At 41.9% G+C, this 24,973-nt stretch overlaps 1 protein-coding gene across 5 annotated transcripts in view; it reads left to right on the forward strand.

Annotated features, from left to right (window-relative positions):
• Positions 1-7,263: 7,263 nt before the first annotated feature.
• Positions 7,264-24,973, forward strand: part of PAG1 (phosphoprotein membrane anchor with glycosphingolipid microdomains 1) — a 139,727-nt gene continuing 122,017 nt past the window's right edge. For 3 of the 5 annotated variants that reach the window (XM_082719440.1, XM_082719441.1, XM_082719439.1), the window contains exon 1: positions 7,287-7,789. The gene's annotated coding sequence lies outside the window, so the exon portion shown is untranslated. Of the gene's footprint in view, positions 7,790-24,973 lie in introns of all 5 variants that reach the window. The other 2 variants (XM_082719438.1, XR_014308499.1) reach the window with 2 other exon arrangements.

The following is a 24,973-nucleotide window of genomic DNA, read 5'->3' on the forward strand; positions in this document are numbered from 1 at the left end:
TTAAAAAAACAAACGACAAAACCCAGACAACAGCTATAGTTGGTTGGGTAGTGAACACTCCTCAAATAAGTGATTTGGACCAAGTATGTCAAAGGAATATAAATAATATTTTAAATTGCTCTTACTGGCTCTATAAACCAAAATAATGTCTCTTGGGTTCAGCTGTCCTTTTGTATATATAAACAAAACAGACTCTACACTTTGTTTCTTTTTTGGCCAAGAGAAATTAAGCTCCCATGGCTTCAGACAGCTGTCATGCATTTTCCTGACTGCCGCCACAGGAGCGCTGGGCGCTGCAGGTCATTACCAACACCAACATCTGGCTCTGCTTGCTTGCTTTCAAACAGAGCTTTATTTTTTTTCTACATTTCCAGAAACAGGAAATACCACGTGCACGTCAGTGGAATTTGGGATTAAATATTTCTAAAACCAACTGTTGTTTTTATAAGACATCTTGGAGTGATGGTTTACTTTATGGCTTTTTCCCCTGCAATTCTTCTCTCTATAGGAATTGCTGTGAAATCTCCAAGGTCCCTTGCCTTCCCTTCAGGCTACACAATTGTGTTTTTATTCATTTCCCCAAAGAATGCATTTGAGACTCCATGGAGGGTCTGACCACCAACCACACAAGTAACATCTCAAATTCCAGCAGTTTTTGTTGCCTGTTCAGAACAGTAGTAGGTTTGACCACTGCCAAGTGTATAGAAACTTGAGGGAGCCCTCACTCTCCCTAGCATTCATTAGTATTGACCATCACTTCTCTCTAGAAGGGGTTCTTTTTGGGGGAGTAGGGAAGGGAAGAGAGTTTAGCAGAAACTGGATACTCTTTCTACATGGGGAAGTAGGAATAGGTAAATGGCTGAACAGAGATTAATAATAGCCACGATTATTATCCTCATTTTCAAGATAAGGAAACCTATCTAAACCGAGGAAGAAACCCATGTAAACAGTGCACATTTGTGCATTTCTAAATTGGCTACTGACTCAAGAAGAAAGCCACAGTATGCTGAATTTCCTCTCCCTGTCATCTTTTTATCCTCTGTAGCAAGAGATGGCCTCTACTCCAGGGTCTGAGAGCAGGAAAGTCTATTTGCTGAAAAAATGTTGAGAGGGTGGGAGTGGAGAAGGAAAATCTACAAGAGGGCAAGAAATGAGAGACATGCTTTGGCCACTAAATACCTTTTACAACTTTCTGACTCTGAAGACTGTGCAACCAGCTTCTCTTAGAACTTAAACTCTAACTAATTTTATACATCTTCCTTTCCCAGTCTTGAAAGATCTGTTATTTGTGGACTGACAAATGGTTTATCACTAATGAAACACAGTATCCTCTGATGACTACTTAAAATATAGGTGTGTAAGAATTACATTCTATGGAGATAGTAAAGGCAGAAGAATTAAAAAGTGAACCTAAGAAATGTCTGGCAATGTAATGAGTATCCACTTAGTTTTATAGGCATAAATGGGAGTGAAGATGGTGGGATAGAAATGTAAGGAATGTGTAGGGTCAGGATGCCAGAAGGTGATGGGAATATCCATTCTTTAATTGCAATGTGGAGACATTTCCTTAAGGCACGCTCTGTTAAGTACTCTCTCTCTTCCTGCCATCATTTGTTTCTCCCAGTAGAAAGATCTACACACGTCAAGTCCTAAGCCCTGCATTTTCCCTGCAATACAGCGTGAGGCCACAGAGTAACATTAGCAGGCTTTGTCTTGATCTCCCCTGAAAGCCTTTTCTTCAGGATTCCCCTGTTCTCAGAAGAGCCCTGGAGTCACTCTTAAGTCTTCTGTCAGAAAAGGAAAGCACTCCATTAAAATCTAGTTAATCACTGCTTACATTAAAATGATAAATGGACATTAGGAGACAGCGAGTGGCAGATTTTAACTCTAGGAGAGAAAACAAAGCTGATACTAACAGCCAGCTTTTATTAAGAACCTACTATGTGCTTGAAGCTATCTGCACTCCATGTTAGGTAATTACAGATGGCAGCCATGTGATTTCAGCAGACAGAAGGAGATGAGAGCAGCTGGAGCTAGATGGTTCTGTGTGGTTGGTTCCAAGAGTGCATGTGGCTTCTCCACCAGCCACTTTCTTCTGTCCGTGGGCAATTTGGGAGCAATTAGAGGGCATAGATATAATTCTTAGACATTAAAATTATACAGTAGTTCTTTAAAGCAGTTACCTATTTTTATCTATTTATAAGGGGTTTGTAATCTATTTATTAATCTCCTATCATTCTTTCCTATAGGGTAGGTCAAACATGGGACCCCTAAGATCTTTAAGTGGAAACAAAAGCACAAAGCTCCAGGTACAGTTTCGATGCTCTTTCTCTTTTTGGTCACAAGTACAGACTTCTACCAACTTGATCTCAGAGACTGCTGATGCCCAGTCTCCCCCAGCCTCTGCTCTTCAGCCACCAAAGTCCATAGCCGGTCTTCCTCTTCAGTCCCCAAATTCTCTCTGTCCCAGTGCCAAACCCTACTCTTACCATGAGGCCAGAATCTGCACCCAGTGCTAATTTCCTTTCTAGGTTGGGGTTTGTTACATTCTGCTAATGTAACAAACCCCAACCTAGACGACAACAACAGAACTGTTTTAAGTTCTTTTTTTTTTTTTTTTAAGATTTTATTTATTTATTTATTTGTCAGAAGGCGAGAAAGCACACAAGCAGGCAGAGAGGCAGGCAGAGGCGGAGAGAGAGGCAGGCTCCCCGCCGAGCAAGGAGCCCGATGCGGGACTCAATCCCAGGATCATGACCTGAGCCGAAGGCAACGGCTTAACCCACTGAACCACCCAGGCATCCCGACTGTTCTAAGTTCTAAATAAATTATTTAGAACAATCAAGCTAGAAGTAAAAATTCAGGCGCTTGGTAAATTCCCTCAGTTAGAGCAAGAGGAATTGGGCTTTCCAATTGTTTTTCAAAGTTTCCCAAGGGAAAAAGAAAGAATGCTAATCTCCCTATTCCCCCCCCCCCGCCCCCCGCAACCCTCCACCAGAGATTCAGCTATGGTTTCCAGTGAAGTTACTAGCAGTTGCAAGTGTTCAAACAGAGCAAACTGTAATAAGCCATGTCCAAAAATCAAGCACAACTTGTATTAATCTTTATGGTAACGTTAGTTTTTGCCTAGTGAAATCTAATTCTGTGTTCCCACTTCCGTCTCAGCTTTGCCAGTCACCTTGGACTTCAGGTCCAAGTTATGGACTACAAGTATGAAGTCGGCAGAGGTTGGAAGATTTTTCATGTCAGAGAAGCTCTTTGAGTAAAATCGTTGAAGAAATGTAATTAACAAATTTGGGGGCCTAGACTTCTCAGCTCGGCTTTAGCCAAAAGAGTTTAATAAAAATCTATTTTAGGTACAGTTTCTCTAATGAGTTGCTAGCATCTATGTAATTGAAGTCCTCACTGTTGGGACTTTTAGAGGCACTGAATGAAGAAATTCTCACCCAAAGAGCAAGCTTTGCTGACCCATAAAGAATGCAGACCTCAGAGAGGAAACAAAACAAAACAAAACCAATTAAGCTGCTATTCCTGCCAGATAACACCACCAACTAATGAGAAGCAAATTCTTAATCAGATATGGTTAATCTAAGACAGTCAATATTAAACCAATATTACACAGTTCATGTGTTTAGTGCCAATAATAGTGGCTCAAAATACAATGGCAATGGGACATACTAATTAACTTTTTATGTAATTAAATTCTAGATTTCTTAATGTCAATATGCAAATGAATTTATATACTATACAGATAAATATTTTTATTGGAGTTTCTTACACCTAAGGAAACGGGATGACAATTCTGGGATCTTCTAACGGTCCTAATATGACTAGTGTACTACCTCTGGCTTTTTAAAATTTATTTAAAATATTTTCTTATTAAAAACTGAACTAACAAAAACTCTACAACCAGCTCCTTCATTTACAGAGAATTCTTTTTTAATCAGCCATTTATTTTTTTTTATTTCATAATTACACAGAAGAATAGCTGTAAGGAAAATTTACATTAAAAGCAAAGATAAAGGAAGGTAGGATTCCAAGGCAAACATGTGCATTGAAAGATTGCGTATAAGTATCACATACTTCAGCCCAAAACTTTTACACTGACTGAGAATATAGTCTATAGAATTTTTCACAAACACAACGCAAAAGGCAAGGGAAGCAAGGGAAAAAATGAACTATGGGGATTTCATCAAGATCAAAAGCTTTTGCACAGCAAAGGAAACAGTTAACAAAATCAAAAGACAACTGACAGAATGGGAGAAGATATTTGCAAACGACATATCAGATAAAGGACTAGTGTCCAGAATCTATAAAGAACTTAGCAAACTCAACACCCAAAGAACAAATAATCCAATCAAGAAATGGGCAGAGGACATGAACAGACATTTCTGCAAAGAAGACATCCAGATGGCCAACAGACACATGAAAAAGTGCTCCATATCACTCGGCATCAGGGAAATACAAAGCAAAACCACAATGAGATATCACCTCACACCAGTCAGAATGGCTAAAATCAACAAGTCAGGAAATGACAGATGCTGGCGGGGATGTGGAGAAAGGGGAACCCTCCTACACTGTTGGTGGGAAAGCAAGCTGGTGCAGCCACTCTGGAAAACAGCATGGAGGTTCCTCAGAATGTTGAAAATAGAACTGCCCTATGACCCAGCAATTGCACTATTGGGTATTTACCCTAAAGATACAAACGTAGTGATCCAAAGAGGCACGTGCACCTGAATGTTTATAGCAGCAATGTCCACAATAGCCAAACTATGGAAAGAACCTAGATGTCCATCAACAGATGAATGGATCACGAAGATGTGGTATATATACACAATGGAATACTATGCAGCCATCAAAAGAAATGAAATCTTGCCATTTGCGACAACATGGATGGAACTAGAGCGAATCATGCTTAGTGAAATAAGTCAAGCAGAGAAAGACAACTATCATATGATCTCCCTGATATGAGGAAGTGGTGATGCAACATGGAGGCTTAAGTGGGTAGGAGAAGAATAAAAGAAACAAGATGGGATTGGGAGGGAGACAAACCATAAGTGACTCTTAATCTCACAAAACAAACTGAGGGTTGCTGGGGGGAGGGGGTTTGGGAGAAGAGGGTGGGATTATAGACATTGGGGAGGGTATGTGCTTTGGTGAGTGCTGTGAAGTGTGTAAACCTTCACAGGTCTGTGGTGATTCACAGACCTGTACCCCTGGGGATAAAAATATATGTTTATAAAAAATAAAAAATTAATAAAATTAATTTTTAATTAATAAAATTAAAAAAAAGAATTTTTCACAAACATAAGAATTGTTCCTCATATTTTTGATTCTGTATCAAGGAGTGACTTTGAAATACATTTGGTTCTAATTTAATGATGGTAAATCTTGATATGAAAAATTGGAAATGAAAAATAATCTTCAGTATGTCATTTGGTAAAAGGAGAGCAGAAAAGGACAGAGACTACATTGCCTGGGATTTTGTCTAAATCACTTGACTTCTTTGGGCCTGAATAAAATGAGGATGGTAATTACACTTGCCACCAGAATATATGAGCATTGCTCTTTGAACTTGTTGGTGAAGCCTGCATTATGTAACTGTGATGTCCCAGGACTGGGATGCTCTCTGAACAAAACATTTTGCATTCCATTTGTAGAGCTGCAAAAATGGAGTGAGGATATAGAACACAATTCCTCTCACAAAAACGAAATGCTTTCTAACTCAAAATTTAGGCGCAGCCTTTAAAGGATGTGAACAATAAACACAGAAGCCATTTTCCTTGTGAGATCTAAACCCCTGTTCTCCTTTGAATTATAGAAACCATGTCCACCATTGATATCTCTACTCTAGTTCAAGTGCCACTGCTTGTGCAAGTCAACTAATGTCCAGAGCATCCTTTTTTATCTATAAAATGGGCCCATTATCTTTTTTATCCAACATCCCAGACCATTTTGAGATTTCATTGAGGTAATATTTGTGACACACCATATAATCATAAGTAAGCTCTTGAACACCCGAGTTTCAATCTGTGCTATGAGACCAGAGGCCAAAGCTCATTCCTGGATCTTCTCCAAGATCTATTTCAGGCTCTAGGGTGAAGCTAAGGTTTGTTCCCTCCTACATACCCTTTCCTCTGCAGTGCACTATGGGACAGACCATCTAATATCCCTTATTCCACCCCTCCCCTCCTAATGACCCTTCCCCCTCATCCAACTTTAAGCCACTTTAATATGTGTAAAGAATACAGGATGCGTTGTGTGCATGTGTATTTCATATGTTTTATATAGATTTCCTACCAAGTAAAGCGATGAATAATAATTGCAGAAAATTTGGACTAGTTAGATAAAATACCATTAGGTTTGGACTCCGACTCAGATGTTCTGAGTTCTAGATCTAGCTTGGCCCTTCTCACTGCGAAAGTGTATGCCCGACTCCAGGTTGGGGGCCTAATTCCTTTAGTTTGGGTCAAACAACACCCATTATCAGCCTTACAGGGAGTGCTTTTTACAAATGGAATTAGCAGCGCCCCAGAGGCTGAACCACATGGGTAGGGCCTGGGAATGTGCTCTGCAATTAAAACAAAAACAACAAAACACTTCTCAGAAGATTCTCACACTCAGCATTTTAGAAGCTCTGCTCCAGATTCTTCTACACTACACTTGGAGTAGTAAAGATAAGATGGTCTGGTCTTACAGCACCGGCATCATCTGGGATCTCGTTAGAGATGACGAATCTTCCTTTGGCGCCTAGGCCTATTGAATCAGAAACCTGCATTTTAACAAAATCCTCAGAAGATTCTGACACACACATTAGGGTTTGAAAACCTCTGCGGTGCGTCAGTATCATCTGGAAAGCTTTACAACCAACAGATACCTGCGCCTCTCCCCGTAAGGAGTCTGGATTCCAGAGGTGCGGTCAGGGCAAAGGGCTCTTAAAAGCTTCCCAAGTTATTTTAATGTACAGCCAGGTAGAGGACCATTGTCCCCTAAATCGCAGTCCTCTACGATTAAGCTATAACCTGAGTTATACTGGCTTTCCTGGGCTTGCCCAGCGCCCTAAAGACCGCTTAGAGTAAACAGTGGTTTTTAAGGGACAATGGGCTCTGGAGACAAGTTCAAATACGCAGCTTTTAGGTCCAGAAAACCCGAGGCGGGAGACTTCCTGCACCTTCCCGCGAGGGAGCAGGGCGCCGCGCCCGAGTGCGCCCCGGGGGCCCCCCACCCCGGCCCCGCCCAGCTCCCCTCCCTCCCCCGTGACGTGCCGCAGCGGGCCGGGATCATGCGCATTCGCGCCCCGCGCCCCGCACGGCTGCTCCGCCTCGGCGCTTGTCATTCTCCGCGGCGCGGCGGCGAGTGCGGACTGCGGTGCCCGCCCGCTAGCTCCCCCGCCGGCGCGCCGGCGATGTGACCGACCGCCCGGGAGCGGGCTGGAGGCTCTGCGGGTAACAGCGCTTCGGCTTGTCCCTTGCGGCGTTCCTCGCTGAGTCGCCATTCGTCGGAGCCGCAGACACGCACCGGGGGCTAGGAGCGCCGCACTCCGGGGTCGGTGGCGTCTGCAGCTCTCGGTCCGCGCGGCCGGGTGCAGCCTCGGTCGCCGCTGCGGCCGCCGCCGGCGGGCCGTGCGCCCTGGCGAGTGCCGGGCTCCGGGCACGGCGGAGCGAGGTGGCTGGTACGGAGCGACAGCGCCTAGCCTGGCACCCGCCGTCGCCCCGGCAGTGCGGGGCCAGCGAGGTTGAGCGCCGCGGAGCGAGGTCCCCTCGGAAGGCTCCCTGTCTCCTGCGTCCCGGTGAGTTGACTGTAGTTTCTGAAGTTGGAGGGGGCCGTGGGAAGGGGAGGTGCGTTTTTAGTACCTTCGGGGGGGAAGCTGGGGCGGCCCCTCTTGTTAGGAGCGGGGCTCCGTCTCGGGGAGTTCTGGGTGCGAAGAAGCAGACCCGGCACGCGGGGAGAGGCAATCCAGGGCGGGCTGGCAGCAGCCTCTGACGAACGTGCCAGTTGGAAACGTGCTGTGAGAGGACAGGTGCTGGGAGGGCATTACGCCTGCTGCTGATTGCAAGTTGCGAGCCCCTTGACGGTGTGTGTTTGGCAGTGGAGGGTGCGTGCAGGGTCTTGTTACCTCTATCCTAAGTCCTGCGGGGAGTGACTCCTGTAATATTCCTGGATGCAGTAGGTCTTTGGAGGTGGGAGCTAAGTCATTCCTTCCCAGCCCTTCCAGCTTCCCGCGCATCCCACTTTACTCTTCCCCTAGGCAGAAGTTGCCAGCGTTTCCTTAATTGGAGTCCAGTCCTTTGGGGAGAAAACAACTTGTAAGTCAATACAGCGTTTTGTGCCATAAGGCAAATAAAATGAGAAATGCGTTCATTGTATGTGATTTCATACATTTCAAGAATGTGGGCAAGTCTCAAAGAAATAGGATTCTGATGATGGCACTTGGGTTTCACCCTGCCTGTCCTGCGCCTCTTATATAAGCCTCCCGGCGGGATAACTGTGTCTCTGCAGTGGCTGCAGCTGTGGCTCTCCGTTCCATTTGTTTAAGGTCCAGCTTGAACAGTATTTAATGAAAATGCTGACATGATATAGCGTTCTGTAGTGTGAAACAGAGTGCACTCTTCAAATTGGAGTGTCTTCTCCTAATAGGTAGCATGCGAGGAAAAACCCAGTGTATTTTTCAAGGCAGCTCCAGGAATTAGATACATAAATCATGTTTTAAAATAGCATGCATTGTGCAGAGAGCTTGCAGAGGACCCTTTTTGAACACATCCCCTTTGTTGTAGAAAAAGTGGAAATTGTTCATCCCAGACATTTGTTGAGTCTGAAAGTTAAGTGTGCTGATGGGCTTAATTATCTTAATAAATAAAGGGCATGATTTATAGGTAGCTATTCTGTTCTACTTTGAAGGATAGAATTCTACAACCTTTCTTTTTCATCCATCCCCTAGAGATTCCTTTTAAGTAGAGCAATAGATTATCATCACTGATGTTTAATATTTGAGTCAGTTAAATTTGTAAAAGGAATACTTTGAATTACATGTAGTACCGCTATTACTGACTGTTAAGACCGAACATTAGAAGCAAGGAGAATTTTCAGATTATTTGGTATCAAAGTCATTAGTTTAACAAAACAGCATTAAGACTTTATATATAAATATATATATAATACATATACATATATAAACACACACATATATATATATATATATATATATATATATATATATTTAAATTTGGACTTGTAATAAATGTTTCAACCAAAACTCAGGGGTGTGTTATAATGTAAGATTTATCTAGGCAGTCTTTAGAAAGAGAAGTGGTTTTATTTATGGTATTCCAACACATGAAACAAGATGAGCTAGTTATAGGCACCACATTTAAAAACATACCATAGGTTTTTAAAGAATCCTAGGAAAATACAAAAATGTTGTTTCAGAAGTTGAAAAGTTAGGCAACACATTGTGTTTTGTGAGAGCATCCATTGCTTATGTCTAGAAGAGAACATATCCCAGCATGGACTCTCAAACAGACTCACCCCTATCAGCACTGTTGCATTGTGGTAAAGAGGGTAGACTAGGCAGCTGAGCTCTTGGCTCTCCTACCACTTGAATCTGGGCAAGTTACCTAAACTCTGTGTCTCAGTACCTTCACCTATAAACTGGGGATAACAGTAGTACCTACTTCAGGGGATTATTTTGAGGATTAAATGAGTTCATAGATGTAAAGCCATTGAGCCAGTGTCTGGCATTATTTAAAAAAAAAAAAAAAGATTTCATTTATTTATTCAAGAGAGATCACAAGCAGGCAGAGAGGCGGGGGGGGGGGGGAAGGAAAGCAGGCTCCCCACCAAGCAGAGAAGAGAGCCCAATGCGGGGCTTGATCCCAGAACTCTGGGATCATGACCTGAGCCAAAGGCAGAGGCTTTAACGCACTGAGCCACCCAGGCACCCCACCAGTGTCTCGCATTATTAAGCTGATAAAATTATCATTGCTGGGCACCTGGGTGGCTCAGTTGGTTGGGCGACTGCCTTCAGCTTGGGTCATGATCCCAGAGTCCCAGCATCCAGTCCCGCATCTAGCTCCCAGCTCTGCTGGGAGTCTCCTCCCTCTGATCTTCTTCCCTCTCATGCTCTCTCTTACTCGCTCTTCCTCTCAAATAATAGATAAAATCCTTTTAAAAGAATTATCATTGCTATGATAGGAAACACATCTTTGGATACCAGGGACTGAATGGCTGCTGATGGAGGTTAATGGAAGCAGGTCACAGGTATAACAGGAGAGAGGATATAAACATTTATTGAACACTTTCTAGTGATGCAGCTGGTGTTTAATTTACTGTTTCCCTCCTCACTGAGGTGGGTGCTTTCGTCTGCACTTGGGAGATGAGGAAACTGAAGCTCAGTGAGATCAAATCAGCGTTGGGATTTTAACCTATGTCTGTTTATTTCAAATCCTGTTCTTTTTGACCTTGCAGCCTTAACTTCCTTTTGATCTTGTTTTTTCCATCTATTCTCCTTTAATCCTCATAATAATAAAATAAGTGCATTATTATCTTCAATTTACGCATGAGGAAATTCGAGTTAAGCATTAAAGTATGCAAAGTGTTTAACAGCACTCACAACATAGTTCTCCAAGATTGGGAGTTATTATTATTACCATAATTATTATTAAATAACTTGCTTAGCCTAGCACAGGGTAGATGTGCCAGCAGGTGAAATGTATTTTCTCCTTCGCTTTCAGGTGGATTCCATTGCTTTTTACTTCCCCATTCATATATTCAGAGAATTATTGGGGAAAAAATGGTATGTGACAGTTCACACTGGAGGACAGTGCTCTCTGGTTTGTTTCTGCCTGCAGATGTGGCTGCAATGATCCACACAGCCTAGCAAAGCAGCCCGGGCAGCTGTCATCCATCCACAAAGAGCATCATACCTCAGCATGAATTCAGTCCCTGCTAGAGAACAGCCGTGGGGCAGAGAGAGCAAGAGAGAGCCCTTATACTTTCCTGCACATTTTACCATATTTTCAGAAATGGAAATCATTTATGCTTTACATTAAATAAGCATGCTTCTTCTAGGCCTTAATGCCAGTGTCACGCAAAGCAGTTTCCGGGGTCCTTTGTGAGCAGTACTTTGTTAAAAGTCTGGTCCATAGCCTGTTGAACTTCTCACCTGACTTCAGAGGTTGAGAATGATTGAGAGGCCGTGTGTGTGTGTGTGTGTGTGTGTATGTGTAGCTTCCTTAGGTTATAATCCAGATACTACATAGTGTGCTGACTCTGGAAAATATTCTGTTTTCTAGATGTTAAAATCTAATTATTCTATAAGGCACATAAGCAACAGACGGCTTGTAGACTGGTGTATCCTCCTAGTGAACGTATTCTACCGCCGATAGTACTTGGGGACACATGTTCTAAGTTGGCTTTCTTTTTTTTTGAAATCAAAACTCTCTGTACAGCATGGTGACTATAGTTAATAATACCATATTGCATATTTGATAGTTGCTAAGAGAGTAAATCTCGGAAGTTCTCATTACAAGTTGTAACTGTGGTAGCAGGTGCTATCTAGACTTACTGAGATTATTTTGCAATATATACATATATACCAGATCATTAAGTTGTATACCTGAAACTGGTAGAATTTTCTATGTCCGTTACTTGTCAGTTTAAAAAAAACTTTCTGGGAATGAGCTTTCAGGAGAGTGCCTCAGTATGCCTGGGGACACACTTCCACAGATACCGTGCACCAAAAAGAGAACCCTTGCCATCAACAGCCCCTTCACATCTTTGAAATAGCCTCTACTTCAATTTTAACCCTCTTTGTCAGAGTACAGATATTCCCTTCTACTCAATCAATATTGACATTTCAAATGCTCCTTCGTTCCGGGTTATTGTATAATTGAAGTCTTCCTTGATCACTTCCGTGACTTAAGCTGGGTCCATAATTTAGTTTTAACTACTTCTTTAGAATTTACATAGCTCTGTTTTATTTCTCATCTGTGTGAACTATTTAACAGCTTATCTCTGGTCACCTCTAGATTCCCAAATAACTTCTCTGACATCGGCTTTTTACTGCTGTCAGAAAATAGATGTACAGGAAACAGGTAATTTTAATATGGATAAAGTGAATGAAGATCATTTACTCTCCCTAGTCTTATCTACTCTTTTGAATTATGTTCACTTCTGGCTTGGGGAGTTGGGAGCTGATTCTGTTTCTAGAGCTCTTGCTTCATACATCCGTGAGAGATGTGTTGGGAAGTTACACACGCTTCTGGTTATACGAGCAGGCAGTTCGTATTCATCGTGGCAGAGACACTCCCTCAAGGCTGGGGCATGGCTGAATTTGAGGACAAGGGGCAGAGGTGGGGGAAGACAGCTCTGAGAATTTTTTATCTGCCACCTTTCTAGTCCTTATTGGTCATGCCTTCTAGATAAGAACTGGAGTGAATAGTTAACACACAGCACTTACCATGTGCTAGCTGCCATGCTAAGTTTACCTACAGTATTTAATCCTCATGGCAAACTTATGTGGTAGTTACTTTATTATTCTGTTTTTCAAAAGTGGAAACTGAGGCCTAGAAAGGTCAGGACACCTGTCTAGGGTCACTTTATTAAGTTTTGGAGCCAAGAATGGAGTCCATAGCTATCTGACAAGGCCTGGGTTCCATGCAGTACATTCTGCATCTAATTTTGGAGCCTTCATGATCATTCGGCTATGCTGCCTAGGTGTCCTGTATTGTGCTTCTCAAAATAATCCTGTACTATCTGTCTTGGTTCCCACAATAACACTGGAAGAGAGCTAAAGAGACGTGAGGGAAGCCCATTGCCCACCTTCTCGCCCATAGCCAGCATCTGGCATTGACTACATAGTGTCATCTCCATGTCTTTGTGGAGAAAGAACTAAAGTCTAGTTCCTACATCAAACTCAGAAAAGAAAAACCACATTTTAGCCTTGTGCAATAGGAAATGGAAAGCCTTTGACTGATAATGGGATCCAATGGAGAGGTCTGTTAACTTTGTGTTTGGGTCACATACTTTGTATCCCTCTCATTAAAGAAAGGGGAAGTATAGAAACCTGAGATTTTCTCTGGAGATTAAAAAGTAAATGTTTATAGGGGCACCTGGGTGGCTCAGTGGGTTGAGCCACTGCCTTCGGCTCAGGTCATGATCTCAGGGTCCTGGGATCGAGTCCCGCATCGGGCTCTCTGCTCAGCGGGGAGCCTGCTTCCCTCTCTCTCACTCTCTGCCTGCCTCTCTGCCTACTTGTGATCTCTCTCTGTCAAATAAATAAATAAAATCTTAAAAAAAAAAAAAAGTAAATGTTTATAAAAAAGTATCAGGGGGTACCTGGGTGGCTCAGTGGGTTAAGCCTCTGCTTTCAGCTCAGGTCATGATCCCAGGGTCCTGGGATCGAGCCCCACATGGGGCTCTCTGCTCAGCAGGGAGCCTGCTTCCTCCTCTCTCTTTGCCTGCCTCTCTGCCTACTTGTGATCTCTCTCTCTGTCAAAAAAAAAAAAAAGTATCAGTAATGGAGATTACTACAACTGTGTCATATGCTATTCCCAATGAGACTATGGTTTATAAATTCAGTGAATACATAAGTCTAACAAGTATGGGTCAAGGTGTTGTCTCAGAATAGTAACAGTGCATCACATCTTCTATGCCTGTATTGTAGTCTAATTCCAGTCCAAATGCACAATACAAAGACATAATTTATGGCCAACTTGTAATATTTTTAAAACCCTTCCTGAGAGCCTCCCTTCCTCCATGTTTTTCTTGATTTCACATTGGAGCCAGCATTTCTTCAATAAGTTCTTCATATTCCTTGGGTTTTGAGTTATTATTTTATGTTGTTATAACATTTTGGCATATTGTGTTGATGTTTCATCTACTCCCCCTCCTTGATTTTATACAACTGTACAATTTTCAAACCTGTGAGTGACTCAAAACTTATGAAAAATTCAATTTTCTAAATAGAGACACTATTTGCAAAGGAGAGGGAAATTTGGCTTGACTGGAGAGTCTTTACTTAAAATACAGAGCACTAGAAACCTTATGAACCTTATGGAGTAGGCAAGTTAAAAAAATTTTTTTGCAGTTGATCAGCAACAGCTTTATATCTTCTCTATGATTTCATAGGACCCAATATCTATACACCGTATCCTGTATTCATTGGCAAGTAATCAGCTTCAGTTAATTTTGTAAAAGTACCAAAAGGTGTGAGACATTCTAGTCTTCACAGGGCTCCTAGTGTTGCATATGTAAGCTTTTCTGTGGATTTACTCTCTAAGTGATGAAGGGTAATCAGGCAAGTCTTTGGGCATCTGGTCTCACTGCATTTGTGACGGGATCATTACTGTTACTGTTGCTCCTGCTCAGTCTGGCCTCACCCCCCTGACTGTATCCATTCCTCTGTCATTCCCATTATGGTTGAACACACTAAAGCTATTGGGAAGCTTTCATGTTGAGGAAGCTCATGTTATAAGTTAAGAGACAATAAAACCACATAACACAGTGATTTTATTTATTTGTTTGTTTGTTTTTTTAAGATTTTTATTTATTTATTTGACAGAGATCACATGTAGGCAGACAGGCAGGCACAGAGAGAGAGAGAGAAAGGGGAAGCAGACTTCCTATTGAGCAGAGAACCTGATGTGGGGCTCGATTCTAGGACCCTGTGATCATGAACTGAGCTGAAGGCAGAGGCTTAAACTCCTGAGCCACCCAGGCACCCCTGATTTTTTTTTTTTCTTAATTAGAAAAAGCCAAGCTGTAACACAGTTGTGTACAAGACTACTGCAACCTCTGCATTCAGCAATGGGGAGTTGCAACCACTGTGGCCTTACTCTTTTTTCTCCCTGACACCTTCTAAGGAGAGCTGTGAACCTGTAATTCACACGTAATCAATCACTAAGAGCTTGGCCTGTTTGAGTCAGATTGAGTTGGAATGATATTTACTCATTTACGCATTTAGCAGATATATATATTGATAGGATACCAGGCATGTTGTTGGATGTTGAAACCTCAAACAGAAGAATCCTTGCACTGCCTTCCAGAATCTCAGCAGAATGAAGGGAAAAAGATGCAGTTGTAAGCAGTGCATAAAAGATGCTGGGCTCTGTCGGGGTACCTGCTCCAAGGGGATGACTTTCCCTTCGGAAGTGTAGGGCTGAACCTGAGTCTGGCCGGTGAGTCAGAGGGGGCCAGGCAGCTGAGGGTGGGAGTCGGCTGACAGAAATCATTCTGAGCAGAGGGCCCAGAGAGAACAGTGCAGTGCCAGTACTGAACAGGGCAGGTGGCATGTCTGTAAGACAGCTGGTTGTCCCCATTGGCTGGTACACATCGAGGGCTGTGGACGAGGTCAGAGATGGACAGTGGACGCTGAGGGCCACTTTAGGAAGTGTCTTGTGGACCATGCTTGGTCCAGATGAATTTGCGTACTTTTGGGGGTTCTTTTAGAATGAGTACTCTGGGTGTTTTGTAGAGAATGGGGGTGTGGGGTGGGGGGCAGACACAGAAGCTCGATGAACAACAACAACAACAAACTGTTGAATGAATCCTAGTGCAGGTTTCAGGTCTAAACTTGGACTGGTGAGAGTGGGGAAAGGAGGAGGAGGGGAGAAGCAGGGAGGGTTTGGTGACGTTAAGGATGACTTCCAGATCTCTGGCTTGGGTGCCTGAATGGAAAGAGGTGGCATTGGTCCTGATCATGAAGACAGAGGGTTGTGCAGTCTGCAGGGCAAGCTGAGAAGTTTGTTGGCAAAGTTCCGTGATGTGAGGCACCAGAGGCTCCTCCAGGGCTTGAGAGTCAATGGACTGTTGTACCAGCTGTGGTTCTAGAATTCAGGACAGAGGCTGAGTTGAAAATAAAAGCTTACAAGCCTTCTGTGTGTTTCACGTTGTTGTGGAGGTGGTGATCTTCCTGGGAGAACACGTGGAGTGGGGGAAAAAAAAAAGATGATGGTCAAGACCGCAGGTGGAAGCAAAGGAGATGGGCTAGTGAGATTCAGTGAGGGACAAGTGCCTGGATGCAAAGTGGCAGAAACCAGAGGCAAAGCAAAATGAGGGGCTTGATGGTAACAAAAGGAATGAAATAGAAGAAAGCAGCGAGCAGAGGGATGGGTCTGCCTGTTAACTTGCTTGTGTCTACACACATGACGGTGGCTGTTCCTCAGGCAGGTTTCTGTTCTGTCAATAAACATGAATTCCTGCATCTGGGAGGTGGGTGCAGTGGATAAGGGTAAAGAAAAAGAAATAAAATCGTGAAAAAACATGATCCTGGGTCTGAAGCTGCATGGCGGATTGAGTTGCCATTTCTTATTTTTCTTTTCCACTCATTTATCTCCTTCATTGGCCACAGGTCATGGGCACTTGGGAAAGTGGGAAGGATAAAAGAGTGACTTTCTCGGTAGATAAAGTGCTCGCTTCTTCTAACAGACATGTCTCATTGTATCCATGAATGGGCACGCTGGGGGGAAAAGTGATAAATGGTGTATTATTTGGCAGTTTAAGGAAACTGAGCTTTTATCGTGGTCATAGCATCTTAAGAGGGTTTGGACCTTTGAACCAATCCTTTTATAGTTATAAATGAATCTTTTGGCTCATTGGTATATTTGAGACATAGTTGAGTATAGTTTCCTGTAATTTTCACTTGCCATCAAAACAGGACTTGTCGGGGCGCCTGGGTGGCCCAGTGGGTTAAGGTCTCTGCTTTCGCCTCAGGTCATGACCTCAGGGTCCTGGGATCGATCCCGCATCCGGCTCTCTGCTCAGCAGGGAACCTGCCTCCTCTTCTCTCTCTGCCTGCTTCTCTGCATACTTGTGATCTCTGTCTGTCAAATGAATAAATAAAATCTTTAAAAAAAAAAAAAAACAGGCCTTGTTATAGACAAACTAGAGTGTTTGGGGATGATGGAAATCATGACCAGGTATTTTTGTTTATATCATGCATGTTAGTCCTCAGCCTTTTTGGTTTTAATTTTGACCTAAAGACAGAATTACTCCAATTATAGAGATGGAAGAACTAAGATTCAGGGTTGGGATAACTGGGCGGAGATAACACAGCTCATAAATGGCTCAGCTCCCAGGACCCAACCTGAAGCCTTCTGACTTCGATTCCATGTTCTTGCCATTCATCATGTTGCCTCTGTCTTCGTGAAAAGCTACTAAAGGAAGATTAGCAGTAGAACATTTCAGAGATTGTTTTTATTAGTCTGCTCAAGGCAACAACAGTAGAAACTGTGTTGGCTAGTCTGTATTTGATGGGCCACAGATTATTTATGCAAATATATGTAATTAAGTTAGACGGGGGGAAAATCTTTCTTCACAAAATGAGCGTCTTTCTCTTTCCTTATCTTAGAAGCTTAAAAAAAAAAGCCTCTGAGTTATAAAATATAATGGTGAATATTTTATTTTATTTTTTTAAGATTTTATTTATTTATTTGACAGGCAGAGATCACAAGTAGGCAGAGAGGCAGGCAGAGGGAGAGAGGAGGAAGCAGGATCCCGAGCCGGATGCAGGGCTCGATCCCAGGACCCTGGGATCATGACCTGAGCTGAAGGCAGAGGCTTTAACCCACTGAGCCACCCAGGTGCCCCAAGGGTGAATATTTTAAACTGCAAAATTATGGTAGTTGAACTTGGTACTTGTGAGGCAATGTAAATTTGTTGTTGCAACAAATTCAGTTCAGTTGTTGCAATGGCTGTTGTAGGTGGGGAACATTCTGTGTGTACATGTGTGTGTGCATGTGAAATAAAAATTAACCAAATTAGTTTAAGCTATTGGTTTTCCCTTCTAATATTATTCTTGTATATTCCAAATACATTAAATGACGTAGCTTGCTTTTATCTCGCCAAAGCAGCTGTCACGTTATCCGTTTAATGCCAAAGGAATAAAACATTTGTCTTGAGCATTTTGCATGTGAGCAGTGTAAAATGATGCAGGGTTTATTTTAGTTTTACAGCTTCTTTTTTAGCTCCTGGTATTCTAAAATTATGATTTACCTAGTTTTGCTACTTTAAATCAATTATTAGCTATTAAGACACAGGAATGTTAGACTCATAAGAACATGGAATTTTATGACAGCTTGTAAAGTTTATAGTGCTGTATTTTTTCTTATTTTACAAAAAAAATCTATGAACCTCGCTAAATGGCAGTTTCCAGATGAAAGCAATTTCTAGCAAGTAGCAAAATGCAGGTACCAGTGCTTATCCTTAAATCTCAATTTCAAGCTTCACGGTGCCAATTTTACATGTTAGCTTCAGTAGGAAAAGTAGAATCTAAAGGGGCTTATGTTTTGTGACATTTGGTGCATTTGATCTCTTGTTACTGGTGCTGGTTTTTAAGAATACAATACATTTATATATTTTTAAAAGTCTTTTTTTTTTTAAGATTTTATTTATTTATTTGACAGAGAGACATCACAAGTAGACGGAGAGGCAGGCAGAGAGAGAGAGATAGAGGGAAGCAGGCTCCCTGCTGAGCAGAGAGCCCGATGCAGGACTCGATCCTAGGACCCTGAGATCATGACCCGAGCCGAAGGCAGCGGCTTAACCCACTGAGCCACCCAGGTGCCCTATATTTTAAAAAGTCTTATGAAAATGGTAGGCACCTGTCTTAATTCTAGTAATTACTATTACACTTGGCGTATTATAGTGGCCTTAGTGCAGTGTAATTGGTACAGTAGAGGCATATGAAAATTTAGATAATAATATAAGTATATGGTATTTTATATATGATTTTATTGCATTTTAGAGTCATAATAATATGTGAGGAAACACAAATGAAGTAAAATGAAATTAATTTGGCCATTTCATGCTTCATGTGTCCCAATTTCATCCAAATGCAAATATGATAATCCAGGGCTTGGAGTTAGTATTCTGTTGAGGTAATTTGACAGTACTGTATTTATTACCCACCACTTAGATAAAAAATTAAGCTGCATTTCCTACTAATCTTCCCATAAGTATACATTTTAACATTCTGTACCAGGGGTTTTCATTTGCTAAAAAGAATAACTGAATTTTCTTTACCTCTTTTTATTTCCTACTGAATTTTGTTCAGAGATTTTTATACAAGTGTATACTTGACATGATAGAGCATGTCTAAATTAATCTAATTTGAATACCATAATTATGTGTATAGTTAGGGCTTGATTGAATAGAGTAGTTTTGCATATCGTGTATATTCTTTCTCTTAGTGGATTTAGGAATTACATGTTTAATATTCAAAGTCCTAAACCTGCTTGCATATACCGATAGACACACAGAGAAAAATGTAAACATTTTTACAAATAGAATTTAAAAGATGCACTTCCTTTTCAGGTATTAGGAACTGACATGTAACTGTCTCCTGTAGCTTTTTCTTATATATAACAGATTGATAAATGCAGAAGTGGTTGAAAACTAGAATAGTTCATATGTAGTGCCAAATTTTCAGTGTTGAGGTCAGAAATGTACACCCTTATTTTTCTAAATAACAAATAAAGATGCTTTCAAGTAAAATAATATGAATCGCTGTAAATATTTAAATGTATTTAGATGATATTAAGAATATTTTTTCCTTTGCTTCATTATGTAATAGTCACTTTGCCTAAAATCTGTGTCTTAAACTTTACCATCAATGTGAAATGCTCAGTATCTCCAAAATAGAATTAAAACTAAAAACTCTGGAGTCTCATTAAAAGCATACAGTATGGGGGCACGTGGGTGGCTCAGTAGATTAAGTGGCTGCCTTGGACTCAGGTCATGGTCACAGGGTCCTGGGATCCAGCCCCACGTGAGGCTCTCTGCTTATGCCCCTCCCTGGGCTCCTTCTCTCTTTCAGTCTCTCTCTCTCTCTCTCAAATAAATAAAATCTTAAAAAAAAAAAAAAGCGGCATTCAGTATGGATAACAGCTTTTTCAGGCTTTGTGCTGGGATAGTTGGAACAAGATTATGAAACACTATGGTTGCTGAGAAAAATAAAATAAAATAACAAAGTGTTAAACCTAATACTTAATTTAATGGTTTTTGCCACCATGGCTCTTCACCTTTCCCACTGGGTGATTTGCTAATAGTGGCATGTTGGGACCCGAATTATTATAGATCTTTTAATAAATATTCAATAGCATTTTCAAAATTGTTCTCCTTGATGCAGTTCATAATAAACAGCCCAGTGCTGGCGATGAACATGCTTTTATACCATTTATAGCCATGGGCCACTTGGCATTTGGACCCCTCTCTCATGTATTTTCACAGCTCCACATATCCTGAAAATTGTCAGCCTTGGATTAGAATAAGCCTCTTGCATCTCCACAGTTACAGGAAGAATAAAAAGAATGTTCTCCTTTTCTTCTCCCTATAATATGCCAAGACCTGTGATCAGAAAATCATTATTTCCTAATTATAGGTTTTTTCTTTCTTGATGTTCTCACTCACTGCAGAAAGTGGTAACACAAAAGGCGTTGTTGAAATGTGAACGCGTTAGTGGGTTGATCTGTCTCAGTCTCTTTCTAGCGAGAGCTGTGGTTCTCAGCTGGGGGTGGAGAGACATCTGACAATGTCTGGAGACAGTTTGGGTTGTCATGACCGGGGAGAGGGATGTTACTGGCACAAGTGGGTTGAGACCAGGAATGCCCTCCTCCATTCTGCAGTGCACAGAATAGCCCTCTTGAGGGAAAAATTCTCTGACCCAAAATGTCAATAGTGCTGAAGTGGAGAAACCCTGATCTAGAAAGTAGGGAATGTCTGTTTAATATGCATTCTTTTGTTCAAGCAAATGAATATGTGATAGATGGTCCTTAGAAAGAAATCGTTGCAATCAATATAATCATTTATCGAGCACTTAAGAGGTCCTGAAAACAGGGCAAACCTCGACATCTGTCCCAGCCCTCAGGAGTTTATACTCTCTTTAAAGATGACTGGCAAATAAAATACTATTATTCAGTGTGACATATGCTGTAATTAGAGGAATATATGACATGTTAAAAAATAATTTTGATTTTATTTGCTAAATATAAAGGACTATCCAGAAGAAATTTATGTTCTCTGGCTAGATATGAAATTAGTCATTTATGAGTAAAATTTCTCTTTTTCCCTTGATGAAGAATAGGTTCCCTTTATTGCCTTTCTCTCTCTCCATTTCAACTGGTATTAATTTGAAACCTCAGGAAGGAAGAGGAGATATTGACATAAAAAATGTTACTTTAGAAATTTAGGATATTAGTTTTTAACATCTTCATTCAGTTACAATTTACATGTCATGAAAATCTCCTGTTTTAAGTGTGCAACTAACTGGTCTTTAGCAAATGTAGAGAATTATGGAACTACCATCACATTCCAGGTTTAGGACTTTTCCATCGCCCCAAAAAGATCCCTTGTGCCCATTTGTGGTCACTGTATTCCCATGGCCAACCCCAGGCAACCACTGCTCATCTTTCTGTCTCTTTGTCTTTTCTTACTTTCTTTCTCTATAGATTTGCCTTTTAGGAAATCTCTGGACATTTCATTTGGGATATTAATTTTTTTGCAGGTAAAAATGTAGTTTTGTGTCTTCTTTTTGAAGGTTATCATGTTTATATTTTTCTTTTTATTGTTGCCACACCCAGCTATAGTGCAGGTTTGAGTGTACTTTGTTATCAGAATTCTCAGAATAATCAGGTGGAAAATGTGGCAAAGGGGAAGATAAGCATGTATGTTTAATGCAGCATATGTGCTACATCAAACAGTCCATGGTATGCCTGTTTTTCAGCTTTGACCAGTTTTGTTCCCTGTGAATCTGTCTACTTAAATAATGTCATTGAAATCACTGATAAGCTGACTGAGGTCAGATGAATACTTCATGTTGTGGGAAAACTACAAAAGGATTAAATCCAGAGAATTCCCCTGTTTGGAGAGTTGTGTAGGGGGACAGCAATCCTTTTGGGGACACATGTCTTTCGGAATTCAGCTTTTAGGGTAATACAGTTTATATACTGTATGTTATGTAATAGTCCCACATGATCCCAGGAAACAGTAGTCTCTTTTCTTTTCTTTCTTTCTTTTTTTTTCTTTTTTGGAAACAGTAATTTCTGTTGCAAAGTGTATAATATTAACATTTAAGAAGACAGAAGGTGACCAAAGAACTTGATGTCAGCTCAGGTCAGTTTTTAGAGTATATTCATTTGGTAGCAATGGAACAAAGTTTCCGAAATTTTTTCAGAAAATTTGCACTTCAAAATTGTGGATAAATGTTTGTGAACTTGCGGTATATCCCAGGATGTTACATCTCAAATAATTGCTCCTTCCTCTTATCTACTCCCAGCCTCCCATCCCCCCTTGCCACACACACATTTCATACTATTTAGCCCTGAGTATACTTGTCTTGCTTTCACATCATTAGCTTCTCATCAGATTTGATAAAATGCCAAGTTAGCTGTTCAATTTTGGTGGAAGAAGGCCAGGTACAGATGTGTTACAGCGGCCAGATCTACATCTTCTTGTGGTTTGTGGTTTTGCCTCCCTGTTATAGCCTTGGATTGTAGCCATGTTCATTTACTCCAGAACCCCTGGGGCCCAGGGGCCCAGAAGATGAAGTTAGTTTTGTGAGGTCAAAATGATATCCTTCAAGAAAAGTCCAAAAGGAACAATGGCAGCTGTCACTCCAGGTAGCCCCAGACTCATGCTAAGTAATCCTTGCACCCATCCCAAAATCTCTGGGCAGTGAGATAGGAGATAAAGACATGAAAAATACAACATGTGGTATCTAGTGCATTCTCACATCAAAAGTAAGATGCTAGTACAAAGTGAGAAACTTCAGGCTTGTTCCAGTTTCTTAAAAATTCTGCATAATCTTAAATAATTTGCTTAATGGTACTTAGCAAGCCTCGCTAGTTTCTTTTCACATGTGTTTCTTTTCACATATATTTATTCACATAAATTTCATGTCTTTTTTAATTTCCAGACTCCAGTGGTGGTACTCAGGGAACTGTAACTTTATGACACCGGGGTTTAACTGATTTTCCATGGTATTCCTAAGTGGCTATGAATGTGAATGGATATTTCGATCGGTGTGTAAAATTTGCCCTTGTTGCACGTGAGTATGTGTGAAGGCATGGCAGTGTTACTTAGGCAGGACATACTGTAGGTTGGGGGACCCATTTACCACCAAGGGTGACCGAATTTCTGTAAATTAGACGAAAGAACATAGTGCAATGTTATACAAGCCTTGGGGGAAAACTGCATGTTTTTAGGGACATCCAAGAGTTTTGCCTTTTGGGAACTCAAGAACATCATCAAGTAATAAGCTCCTGAAGATCAATGTGAGCAAATAGTCAGCTGAGTGACTAAAGTAACTGGAGCATATAGTAGGGGTTCCATTGCTACTGTTACTTTTTTTTTTGAAGTTCTTCATCACTTCGGTGTAATATCAACATTTCCTCTGAAGGTGAACCATCAACAGGAAAAGACGTTGCATCATTGCCCCTCGGTAGTGGAAGTGGGCTCCTCGCCCCTCCCATCTGCAGCTTCATTCTTGGGTGTCTTGGTTCATGCCCACCTCTCACTCCAGCTGCAGCGTGCTCGCATGTATCATTTTCTCTCCTGTCTCCCAACTTCAAAGAGCTAAATTTGTCCCGCCTTGGTTTTGCACCTGTCTTTTCTTGCCAAGCATCTTTCTGAGTTTGCAAGCATTTCTTCTTATTAGCACATTTCCTGTTGTAAAGGAGCCGACAGCCCACATCGTCACTTCTGCATTCCCTTCCTCCTAAGGGACACCCCCCTGTCCGAAGTACACCCCCGCTTTTGTGTTCTGGTGATGCTTTCCCCCTCTTTGGGGGCAGGGCATCTGATCTGTCTCACCTTTGTCTTTCGCCCTCTGTCAGTCTAGCTGCCTTTAGAGCAGTGGTTCACCATATTGACCACATAAGAGCATTATTAGTGATGTCCAGGGCCTCCCCCAGTAATTCTGATTAACGGGCCCTAGGGGGCCTTGACCTTGGTGTTTTGTTTTGTTTTTTAAATCTTTTTTTTTTTTTTTAAGATTTTATTTATTTGACAGACAGAAATCGTAAGTAGGCAGAGAGGCAGGCAGAGAGAGAGAGGAGGAAGCAGGCTCCCCGCTGAGCAGAGAGCCCGATGCGGGGCTCGATCCCAGGACCCTGGGATCATGACCTGAGCCGAAGGCAGCGGCTCAACCACTGAGCCACCCAGGCGCCCCTTGTTTTGTTTTTTAAAGTGGGGGCCCAGTGCGGGCTTGAACTCACAACCCTGAGATCAAGACCTGAGCTGAGATAAAAGTCAACTGCCTGAGCCACCCGGGTGCCCCAGACCTTGGTGGTTTTTGACAGGCGCCTCCTCTCCGAAGCCCCACCTCAAGTAATGCAGCCATCACTGACAATCACCCATTCAGAGGACATGACACCTGCCGGGTGCTGGGGGTCACAGGCCACTGTGGAAGGAGGAGGAGGGAAGTTGCGAAGATGAGAAGAGATTAAACAATGGTAACACTCCCTTGTCCCTTCGTGTACTTTCAGTTTTACCTCAGGGGAAATGGGTTTCTCTGAGTGCCACCTACACCAGCCCAGTGTAGCAGCTTCTCCCCCTCGGACTGCTTTCCCATCTGTAAATCCCTGGCAGCCATGTACCCTCAGCAGGACTGAAACCACTGGAGGTGAAGTGTGCACTTATCTCCTCATGAGGCTGGCCACAAGGGGCCTTATTTTCCTTTCATAACGATGGCCTCCTGCCTTGCGACCCACTATTTCCATTTTTCCTTTCTGTCTCTCTAAACCAAAGCCGCGTGCCCTCCTCGCTCATTTGTTGTTAGTTTGAAACTCACAGCCATAAAGACACACACAGGAGACTCCATTAAAGTTCCGAGGCGGGGGTTTTCACTTTGCTTTTTCCCTTGTGAGAAAGATGGGTGCCACGGTCTTTGCTGGGAAACGATTGTAGAGAATATAATTTTTTCTGAATTAGTGGGAGAAGGGAAGACCACTACTAAAATTGAACTGCCATCTATTCACAG

Source organism: Mustela nivalis (genome assembly GCF_964662115.1).
Source record: "Mustela nivalis genome assembly, chromosome: 2".
Taxonomy (NCBI): Eukaryota; Metazoa; Chordata; class Mammalia; order Carnivora; family Mustelidae; genus Mustela; species Mustela nivalis.